The following is a 12,305-nucleotide window of genomic DNA, read 5'->3' as shown; positions in this document are numbered from 1 at the left end:
CATTCAGCTGGAATAGCCCGCCCCTCCATATCGCCACAGAGAGACTCGTGGGGCAAGAAGAATCTAAACAAACATGAATCTCATGCTGTGTGCTGTGCCCTGAGTAATGAAGTCTGTTTCACTGAACCAACAAGATTTTGTCTTCTTCCAGCATGCAATTAACTGTATGGCAAGCTAAATTGCTTGCACGTAAGGCAACATTACAGACACTTCACAGTTCTTGAAAAGGTACTCTCTTTGAAGATCTTTTCATTTCTATTATGAATTATAAAACTCCAAATTTCTCATTGGATTTGATTTCCCTCTTTCTTTTTTTTTTTCTCTTTCATTGTTTCGTTTGTTCTTTTCTTTCTTTTTTTCTCTCTTTCTGGATTATTGTGTTCTTGTTTTCGGTGGAAATCAGAGAAATGGTCTCAGTTACACTTCTGGATTTAAAAAACCCAAGAAGTACAATGTCTGAGTCATAGTCATATGATAACATGAATAACTATTTAGGATTTTGCAAAGCAAAATATTGAGGTCTGAAGTGTGTATGAAAACATAACCGTCATGAAATTCATAGAAAAAATGAGAAGGATATACAGTTTTCTTACAAGTAAAGAAAAGTCCAAATCTATCTGGTGTTGATGATAAAGGAAAAGTTAAAACAGCTGCCATCTGTGTTTCACTATTTAAGCACAAACAATGAAACAATGTATGCATTCAAAGAAACGTGTGTTCTTAATCCACAACAGAGATTTAGAGTATGGCTATATATACGTGCACACCCACACACATATATATAAATTCTATGATTTATGGTTGATTTTTACTCACATTTTCTGGGACTTTTAGTTTAAATTTTCATCAACAAAATTATTTAACACTACAGATTTTGCCTGTTTTCCTTTTAATAATCTTTTACCCAGAAATTTCCCTCTCCATTGTAACAACTTGTAAAGAAGCTATCTCACTAAGTCAAATCAGATTAAACACTTTCTAGGTTAATTGTTGGAATTCTTATCAATTGAACCAACCAATATTTATTGTCAGAAACAATTATGCATGCAGGTAGATTCAGAATTATCAAAATACATATTACAGAATTGCCCAATTTATTGACTTTTTTGTTACTGTTTTATAATACTGGGGAAATTAAAACAATGAAGCAAAGAGACATTTATAATGACCTGTATAAAATCAGATCAAATGGGAAATAGGAATTAAAGATTTTTAGTAATAACTGAGAAGAGAAAAATGTTCTACTCTCTCAGAGTGGTGTTCCCCCGCCAACCACCTTTTTTTGTTATTAAGGTCTTCTGGGATCCTTCCAATGCGATATTATTCATTTAAACTATTCAATGAAACTTGAAATAGCATTCATTAGAAACAAACTTTGATTTATTTTTAAATTGTTTTCCATTAAAATTACAAAAGTTTGCAATTAGAATAGACCCTAGAGAAGATCTTGTTCAAATCTCTTATTGTACGGATAATGAGATAAAAAAATTGTTAAGATGAACGAAATATTCCCTAATCCCTTTTCCTACCACAGAGAATACTAAACTTTGTCATTTGCATTCAGTCCACTGTTTCTTTCTATCATATTATCCTACATTAGAGATATGATCTTATTTTGAATTCAGGGAAACAATGCCTCTTACATTCCCTAAAGTAGTACCTACTCTCAGGAATTTTCATGTATTTTTGTTTCTAATTTTTCTCTGATATTTTATCATTCAGTGAGCCATATATTATAAAAATACATTTTTAAAAATCCGAAGTTATACTTACTACAATGAGTAAAAATTATAGTGATTATTTATTAGGCAGTTAATTCATACCATGATATAACAGACTTCTAAAATTACACACACACACACACACACACACACACTCACATGAAGGCCAGATCATGAAACAATCAAGTAGGCTATAAATATGAAAATACCAATAAAGACAAAAAGAAAAGAGCTTCATAGGATAAATACAAAGTAGACATAAAGTCTTAATAAAAACCTAGCCTGGCACAACATAAACTAATTTTGTGTTTAATATCTGTCTACTTTGTATCTATTCTAAAGTATCTTAATATATTATAGTTTTTGTGTTATCTTTATTGTTGTTAATGTTGTTATTTTAGTAGAAAAATAGAAATTTAAATAAAAGAAAATCATACCTTTGGGAGAATTATTAGCTTCCAAAATATATATGTGAGATGGTTAATACTGTCAACTTGATTGGATTGAAGGATGCAAAGTATTGATCCTCAGCGTGTCTGTGTGGGTGTTGCCAAAGGAGATTAACATTTGAGTCAGTGGGTTGGGGAAGAAAGATCCACCCTTAATCGCGTGAACATAACCTAATCAGCTGCCAGCGAATATAAAGCAGGCAGAAAAACATGAAAAGGAGAGACTGGCCTACATGTTTCTCTCATGCTGGATGCTTCCTGCTCTCAAATATCAGACTCCAAGTTCTTCAGTTTTGGGACTCGGGCTGGCTCTGCCTGCTCCTCAGCTTGCAGACAGCCTATTGTGGGACCTTGTGATTGTGTAAGTTAATGCTTAATAAAGTCCCCTTTATATATATATTGTATTAGTTCTGTCCCTCTAGAGAACCCTGACTAATAAAGACTTTGTTACCAGGAGGGGTTATAGAGAAATAGAATATTAAGGATGGAGTTCTTTCATTGGTTTTGGGGTTATCTGGAGTTGGCTATTTAATATGATTAGATCCAAAAATGCAAAAGACTCTACTTCTAATAGTATGGAGAACACTGATAGTCCTTGGCGTGAACTGTCTAGAAAGTAGTGCAAAATAAATGCATTTGACACTCCTGATTCACCACTGGCTAAGAGGCAAGAAGTTTAGTGACTGTATACATAATACCTTTGACCATATGTGGAGAACCAAAGAAAATAATGAAGCTGGTTGGCTGCTCCTAAGCTCAGTGGACATAATGATGAAAGAAAATGATGAACTTAGAGCTTCTGTCTTCCAGGTTCAGAAGCAGATACTGAGCCTCAAATCTGCTAAGATTGCCCTGAGTGAGAGTCTTATCTCCTGTAGAGAAAGAGCTGAAACTGAAAAAACAGACAAGCTCTTATCATACGAGTGAGTGGTGTACCTGCAAGGAAAGATGCATGCACAGCCTCGCCAGGTGTCTACTGTTAAAGTGAGGGCATTCATTGGAAAATAATGGGATGCTGCAAGTTGGAATTGGGGATGTGTGGGAGGACCCTAATGAAGCTGGGGACACTGAGTTTGTAAACTCTGATGAACCTTTTTTGCCAGAAGGAACAGCTTCCACATCCCCAGTAGTGGCATAATTTCCTCCCCAACTCATGCTGCCATCAGCCTTTCCACCTTTGTCTGAGGAGATAAACCCCGTGCTGCCTGAGGCGACAATGATGGCCTCCCCTGAGGCAGTTGCCAGGCAAGATAATGTTGATTCTCATCAGCAGCCACCCCCAACCCTTCTGTTTGCTTCTAGACCTATAACTAGACTAAAGTCCCTATGGTCCCCTAGAGTTGAATTTGAGAGTGTGACCCATGGGAGGTGCGCTACACTCAAAAAGAACTGTTTGAGTTCTCTAATTTATATAAACAGAAATCTGAGGAACAGGCATGGGAATGGATATTAAAAGTATGGGATAATTGTGGAAGGAACATAGGGTTGCATCAGACTGAATTTATTTATTTGGGCCCAGTAAGTAGAGACTCTGCTTTAATGCTGCACTTAGGGAATTAAAAAAGGTTCTAACAGTTTATTTGCTTGGTTAGGTGAAATATGGATTAAAAGATGGCCCACTATGAGTCAGATGGAAATGCCCGATCTCCCTAGGTTTAATGTCAAGGAAGGGATCCAAAGGCTTAGGGAGATTGGGATGGTGGAGTGGATTAGTCACTTTAGACCAACTCATCCCAGCTGGGAGGGTCCAGAAGATATACCCTTGACTGACGCCTTGCGAAATAGTGAGGGCAGCACCTGCATCGTTGAAGGGCCCTGTAATTGCTCGTCTCTGTATTTCAGATCTAACGGTGGGAACCTAAGTCACACAACTACAAAATTTAAATACATTGGGAATAATTGGATGCTGAGGTGGTAGGCACCAAGTGACAGCACTCAACCATCAACCGCAAGGTGGGCATAGCTACCATAATGGACAGCAGAGGCAAAGCGGCAATCAGAATAGTCTGACTGGTGTAGAGCTCTGGCATTGGCTAATTAATCACAGTGTTTCTAGAGCTGAAATTGATAGGAAGACTGCAGCATTCCTGCTTAATTTATATAAGCAGAAAATTTCTAGGTCGAATGGACAAAATATTAATTTGAATTATAAAAACAGAGAATCATGGCCCCTCAAACAATTTCCAGACATGAGTCAGTTTACAGACCCAGAACATCTTGAATGCACGGGGAGGGTGGATCCTGTTTAGGAAGGACCCTGCTACATTACCGACAATACACAGTGAATCTTTCTCCCATCCTTCCCCAAGGAGACCTCTGGCCTTTACCAGGGTAACTGTGCAATTGGGAAAGGGAAATGATGAGACATTTAGGGGACTACTGGACACTGGCTCTGAACTGACGTTGATTCCAGGGGACCCAAAACATCATTGTGTTTTTGTTTTTGTTTTTGTTGTTGTTGTTGTTTTTGAGAAGGAGTTTTGCTCTTGTTGCCCTGGCTGGAGTGCAATGGCACGATCTCAGCTCACTGCAACCTCCACCTCCAGGTTCAACCAATTCTACTGCCTCAGCCTCCCGAGTAGCTGGGATTACAGGCATGCACTACCACACCCAACTAATTTTGTATTTTTGGTAGAGACGTGTTTTCACCATGTTCAGGCTGGTCTCGAACCTCATCTGAGGTCAGGAGACCTCAGATGATCTGCCTGCTTCGGCCTCCCAAAATGCTGGGATTATAGGTGTTACCCAAAAAATGTCATTGTAATCCTCCACTTAAAGTAAGTGCTTATAGAGGTCAAGTAACTAATGGAGTTTTAGCTCAGGTCTGACTTACAGTGGGTCCAGTGGGTCCCTGGACTCATCATGTGGTCCTTTCCCCTGTGCCAGAATGCATAATTTGCATAGACATACTTAACAGCTGGCAGAACCCCAACATTGGCTCCCTGACTGGTAAAATGAGGGCTATTATGGTTGGAATGGCCAATGGAAGCCATCAGAGCTGCCTCTACCTAGAAAAATAGTAAATCAAAACAAAATCAATAGTAAATTAAATAAAAAACAATATGGTATCCCTGGAGGGATGCACAGATTAGTGCCACAATGAAGGACTTGAAAGACGCAGGGGTGGTGATTCCCACCACATCCCTGTTCAACTCTCCCGTTTGGCCTGTGCAGAGGACAGATGGATCTTAGAAAATGACAGTGGATTATCGTAAACTTAACCAAGTGGTGACTCCAATTGCAGTTGCTGTGCCAGATGTGGTTTCGTTGCTTGAGCAAATTAACACATTTCCTGGTACCTGCTATGCAGCCTTGTACATGCTTTTTCTCCATTCCCGTCCATAAGACCCACCAGAAGCAATTTGCCTTCAGCTGGCAAGGCCAGCAATATACCTTTATTGCCCACCTCAGAGGTATATAACTCTCCAGCTTTGTGTCATAATCTTTTTCAGAGAGGCCTTGGTTGCTTTTCTCTTCTGCAAGATATCACACTGGTCAATTACATTGATGACACGATGTGGATGGACCCAGTGAGCAAGAAGTAGCAAACACAGTGGACTTATTGGTGAGACATTTGCATGCCAGGGGATGGGAAATCAATCTGACTAAAATTCAAGGAACTTCTACCTCACTAAAATTTCCAGGGGGTCCAGTTGTGTGGGGCCTGTCAAGATATTCCCTCTAAGTTGTTGCATTTGGCCCCTCCTACAACCAAGAAAGAGGCACAATGCCTAGCTAGCCTATTTGAATTTTGGAGGCAACACATTCCTCTTTGGGGTGTGTTACTCCATCCCATTTATCGAGTGACCCGAAAGGATGCCAGTTTTGAGTGGGTCCAAAACAGGAGACGACTCTGCAACAGGTACAGGCTGCTGTGCAAGCTGCTCCCACTTGGGCCATAAGACCCAGACCCAGCAGATCCAATGGAGCTTGAGGTGTCAGTGGAAGATAGGGATGCTGTTTGGAGCCTTTGGCAGGCCCCCAAAGGTGAATCACAGCGGAGGCCTCAAGGATTTTGGAGCAAGCCCCTGCCATATTCTGCAGATAACTACTCTCTTTTTGAGAGACAGCTTTTGGCCTGCTACTGGGCTTTGGTGGAAGCTGAACGTTCGACTATTGGTCATCAAGTCACCATGAGAGCTGAATTGTCTATCATGAACTGGGTGCTTTCTGACCCATCTAGCCATAAAGTGGATCGTGCACAGCAGCACTGCATCATCAAATTGAAGTGGTATATACATGATCGGGCTTGAGCAGGTACCTAACGCACAAGTAAGTTACATGAGGAAGTGGTTCAAATGTCCACGGTCTCCACTGCTGCCACTCTGCCTTCTGTCCCTCAGCCTGCACTAATGGCCTTATGGGGAGTTCCCTATAATCAGTCAATAGAGGAAGAGAATACTAGAGTCTGGTTCTGCACAATACACAGGCACCACCTGAAAGCGGACAGCTGCAGCACTACAGCCCCTTTCTAGGACATTCCTGAAGGACAGTGGTGAAGGGAAACCTTCCCAGTGGGCAGAACTTTGAGCAGTGCACCTGGTTGTGCACTTTGCATAGAAGGAGAAGTGACCAGATGTGCAATTACATACTTATTCATGGGCTGTATCCAATGATTTTGCTGGATGGTCAGGGATTGAAAGAAGCATGATTGGAAAATTGGTGACAAAGAAATTTGGGGAAGAGGTATGTGGATGGATCTCTCAGAGTGGTCAAAAACTGCGAAGATATTTGTATCCCATGTGAATGCTCATCAACGGGTGACCTCAGTGGAGGAGGATTTCAATAATCAAGTGGATAGGATGACCCCTTCTGTGAACACCACTCAGTCTCTTTCCCCAGCCACCCCTGTCATTGCCCAATGGGCCCATGAAAAACGTGGCCATGGTGGCAGGGATGGAGGTTACACATGGGCTCAGCAACATGAATTTCCATTCACCAAGGCTGACCTGGCTATGGCCACTGCTGAGTGCCCAATTTGCCAGCAGCAGAGACCAACACTGAGCCCTCGATATAGCACCATTCCTTGGGGTGATCAGCCAGCCACCTAGTGGCAGGTTGATCTTATTTGACTTCTTCCATCATGGAAAGGGCAGAGGCTTGTCCTCACCGAAATAGACTCTTACTCTGGATATGGGTTTGCCTATACTGCAAGCAATGCTTCTGCCAAGACTGTCATTGGTGGACTCATGGAATGCCTTATCCATACAATATTGCCTCTGACCAAGGCACTCACTTTACGGCTAAAGAAGTGAGGCAGCGGGCTTGTGCTCCTGGAATTCACAGGTCTTACCATGTTCCCTATCATCCTCAAGCAGCTGGATTGAAAGAATGATGGAACAGCATTTTGAAGGCACAATTACAATGCCAACTAGATGACAATACTTGCAGGGCTGAGGCAAAGTTCTCCAGAAGGTTGTGTATGCTGTAAACCAGCATCCAATATATGGTACTGTTTCTCTCATAGCCAGGATTCATGGGCCCAGGAATCAAGGGGTGGAAGTTGAAGTGGCACCACTCACCATCACCCCTAGTGATTCACTAGGACAATTTTTGCTTCCTGTTCCTATGACATTACATTCTGCTGGCCTAGATGTCTTAGTTCCAGAGGGAGGAATGCTGCCACCAGGAGACACAACGACGACAATTCCATTAAACTGGAAGTTAAGGTTGCCACCTGGACACTTTGGGCTCCTCTACCTTTAAGTCAATAGGCAAAGAAGGGAGTTACAGTGTTGGATGGGGTGGTTGGCCCAGATTATCAAGATGAAATCAGTCTACTACTCCACAATGGAGGTAAGGAAGAGTATGCATGGAATACAGGAGACCATTACGGTGTCTCTTAGTATTACCATGTCTTGCGATTAAGGTCAGGTTCATGGGAAACTAGAACAGCCCAATCCAGGCAGGACTACGAATGGCCCAGACCCCTCACGAATAAAGGTTTGGGTAACTCCAATCAGGGAAAAAACCACGGCCTGCTGAGGTGCTTGCTGAAGGCAAAGGGAATACAGAATGGGTAGCAGAAGAAGGTAGTCATCAATACCAGCTATGACCATGTGACCAGCTGCAGAAATGGGGACTGTAACTGTCATGAGTATTTCCTCCTTCTTTTGTTAAAAACATGTTTGTGCATGTATAGACTTGTACTAAGAAAATATCTTTATTTTATTTCCTTTTCCTTTATTATGTGTCATAATACTGACTTCATGTCAGCATTTAAGTATTGTTAACTTTATGTAACAGTATTTGAGTTGGGGATTGGTGTGTTTCTGGTTGTACGGAGGATAGTTGTATTATGTTAGGCATAATTAAGACCTTATTATTGTCTTTATTTGAAGATTGTGTATGATCCCAGGAGATGTGTATGAATTCAAGCTGACAAGGGGTGGACTTGTAATAGTTAATACTGTCAACTTGATTGGATTGAAGGATGAGTCAGTGGTCTGGAGAAGGCAGATCCACCCTTTATCTGGTTGGCACAATCTACTAAGCTGCCAGGGAATATAAGGCAGGCAGAAAAACCTAAAAAGGAGAGACTGGTCTAGCCTCTCAGCCTACATCTTTCTGCCATGCTGGATGCTTCCTGCCCTCAAACATCGTACTCCAAGTTCTTCAGTTTTGGGACTCACACACGCTCTCCTTGCTCCTCAGCTTGCAGACAGCCTATTGTGGGACCTTGTGATCATGTAAGTTAATACTTAATAAATTCCTTCCTCTTTATATATATACATGTTCAGATATATATATATCCTATTAGTTCTGTCCCTCTAGAGAACCCCAACTAATACAACATGTAAATGAAATAAATATTTTATTAAAATTAATTCATATAAATTATATTCTGTATCTTGTTGGGTTTTTTATAGAAAAAACATAATATAAGACTTTTTCAGATGCAGACATTTTATAACCTGGATACTCTAGAAAAACAGAGGTAAAGCTTAAATGCAAGTATTCAATGTGGGTGCAGTCTCATGGGACTCACTTTTGAAATCCATGCCTTAATTGGCAAAGAGATGCCCTCTTATCTTTTGCAAGCACAAATATTGCCTGTGTTTCCTCTGGAGAGAATAACATGCCTGTCTTAGGGCACCAGGCAATGGTAGAACTAGCCAATGCTATTTACTGAACAAAAAGCTCAGGGAGCAAGTGTGATCAAGCCAATCTGAACCATGTAGAAAGCGTGTGCAAATGGCACCAAAATTATACCCAGTGCAAAGCTTTTAGTTTGATGTGTTTTTGTTGTTGTTGTTTTACTTCTATATTCATCCCAATAGTGATTATGCATACCCAAAATTTAGTGGATAATTTTTAACCAAGCAGTTTACATTGCTTCTTGTTATATATAAAGGTACAATTTTGATCAATGCACTTTTATAAAACAATTTGATGTGTATAGATAATATATGTCTACCTTGTAAGTCCTTCAAAGTGGGTCTATTCATAGACTCGCCCTTTTGTGCACCAGAACCCAGAATAAAATTGGAATCACATAGTGTGGAATGAGGATAAGTAGTACGTACCCCATCCTCTCATCACAGCACAAAGAGCCATACTGGTGGCTGGGTGGCCTGTGGGGCAGGCAGAAGGCTTGTGTTCCAGTGCAGAAACTCCTCCGTGTTGTTTTTCTCCGATAAAATTAAAGTGTCTACAATTATGACCAATATTTTAACACAATCCTTAAAAAATGTAAAATATACTGATATAATTACATTTAAAAAGACAGATAAGGCCTCGATATTTAAAACTCAAGCACATTAGATGATTGTGTTTGTTCTATATTACTATGAGAAGGTATATTAAAAATACACTTCTTTATAAAATGTATGTCTATCCATTTCTTTGGCCAAGTTTAAAATCTATTAATAAAATAGAGTAGATAAATTATCTTATAAATGAAGTAAATATTACCTTTTTGCATCAATTCTTTGAATAGTTTACCAAACCAATACTTAAAATATTTTGTGCTTTCAAATAAATAATTTAAGTAAATTAATGTTTCACTTCACATTTCCAAAGTACGCTTGGCATTGATCTGGATTATAAGAAAGAGTTCTAATTTTCTTAATAAATGTTATATTCAAGTACACATTAGATTTGTTATGAAAATAATTTTGACCTACTTTACCACAGCTGTGTTTCATGAAGCCTATAGACATTTTTCTAATATATAGTGAATATATTGCAAGAATGTATACCTACAAATTCAATGTACTAATGTAAGATTATGCAGGCCACTAAACCTCAATTTTTAAAATTAATAAATGACAGAGGACTTTTTCTTTTCCCAGAACAAAAAATAATAATGTTTAATATCAGAATGCATACAAACATAATACCAAAATGCATATAAATATATGTTTATTACTACACACACATATCTCCTTATTAAAGCCAATGCTTCCAAAGTTAAAATATATTAGTGATTGATACAAGGTGATATAAGTGTATGTATGGAATATTGTATCTGATATTTTTATCTTGTAATTACAATTTTCATAGTATTCATGAGTCAGTCATTTACAAAATTAATTATATGTGTTAGGTACCATGTAAGTTTCAGACCTATATCTACCTGAGTTTTTAGTTGTGTTCAGAAATAAAATGCATTTCCCTTGATAATGTCATACTTGCATTCTTGAGAAATCTTACATGATCTAGAAAGGTCTTAAAACTTTTGTTTCAATGAGGAACTGAGGGGTCAGATATGCAATAACCAATTTTATTAAATAACTTCAGTAACAACCATTTCATTATTACAATTATTACAAGAAAATCCAAATTACCTAGGTCAAAACTGTAAAAATAAAAACATCACTTTCTTCATTTCTCTTCAATCTGCAAACAAACCTCTGTCACCTCTAGCCCTGACCTTACTTTATTTTTGTTGCAGGTCATCTTACACTGGCCAAAGGAATAAAGAAGAATGACAGGGTTAATGATGGATATTTGATTTCTTCTGATTTTTCTGACGTGCAAGGTGTAGATTCCTTTTGTTAGTCATTCAAACCAACAGCAGCTTAAAGTATGTAATTTGTGATATTTAATTAATCAGTCATTCATATCCAAGGTTATAAAAACTCATACTGTATAATAGAGATTTGTATCATGGATAAAATAAGAATGTAATGTTTCTTTTAGCACCACCCAATTGGTGGGTCTGGAAATAATGACTTCTCTGACGAGTCCAAATTAAATTGGAACAAAGGTAGAAGTTCTCTCCAGGAGGCCAGACAATGAAGAACAAGCAGTTTCTTACACATCTCTACTTTAATTATAGCAAATGGACCATCTGGTTCAAAACCAGAAGTAGCCAGTGACTTCTCACTCCTGTGCTTGAATTTCTCGCCCTCCACCTATCTTTGTGATTCAATAACACTGTCTAGGTATTATTGCATTTATAATGATGTATTATAATTTATTTGATTATTTATTTATTTATTACCTCAAGTTGATGAATTATTTAAGGAAATAAAATGCACTCTACACTTGTTTATTCACAGTATCTTGCATCTGCGCCATCCCTACAGGAATAAAGTGCCCTGGGAAAACTCAGTTTGAATCTGTTCAAGATAATAATATTTGTGGGAAAACAGGCACTGCTGGCATCTTCAATGGTACTTAGATATCATTAACAAAAACATGGAAACCAGATGCAAGGCCATAGCCCACATTCCCAAGCTCTGGGCCCAGAAAAGTCATTCCAACTTCAGTATTTTTCATAGGTCACCCAGTCTAAGGTGTTTTGTTATACTCATACAAATGTACTAAGACATACATTGGTACCAGATGTGAGATGTTGACATTACAAACATGAAAGCAGTTTTGGAACTGGTTAAAAGGTAGAGGCTTGAAGAATTTGAAGGTGAGTGCTGGAGAAAGCCTAGATTGCTATAAATGAAATGTTAAGGGTTGTTTTATTGTGTGCTCAGAAGAATAGAGCTCTAGACAGAGTCTCAGTCATCCCAGAGATTACCTAAGTGGTTGTGATCAGAATACTGGTAGAAATGTGAATGGCAAAGACAATTCTGATGAGGTCATAGGAAGAAATGAGAAACAAGGTATTAGAAACTGAATAAAGGCCTTTCTTTACTATAAAGTGGCAAATAACTTGGCTGAATTGTGTCCACAT

The 12,305-nt window shown here is 39.0% G+C and overlaps 1 long non-coding RNA gene across 1 annotated transcript in view; it reads left to right on the top strand.

Moving 5' to 3' along the window:
- The window catches only part of LOC129022495 (uncharacterized), a 78,361-nt gene extending 67,094 nt beyond the window's left edge, over positions 1–11,267 (top strand). The window contains exons 5-6 of the long non-coding RNA XR_008496444.2: positions 4,013–4,123; positions 11,067–11,267. This is a non-coding gene — a long non-coding RNA (uncharacterized LOC129022495). The remainder of the gene's footprint in view (positions 1–4,012; positions 4,124–11,066) is intronic.
- The last annotated feature ends 1,038 nt before the right edge of the window (positions 11,268–12,305 follow it).

This window comes from Pongo pygmaeus, chromosome 22 (assembly GCF_028885625.2).
Source record: "Pongo pygmaeus isolate AG05252 chromosome 22, NHGRI_mPonPyg2-v2.0_pri, whole genome shotgun sequence".
Classification (NCBI taxonomy): domain Eukaryota; kingdom Metazoa; phylum Chordata; class Mammalia; order Primates; family Hominidae; genus Pongo; species Pongo pygmaeus.
The sequence above is the reverse complement of the archived record's forward strand: the minus strand, read 5'-3'. Positions and strand labels throughout refer to the sequence as shown.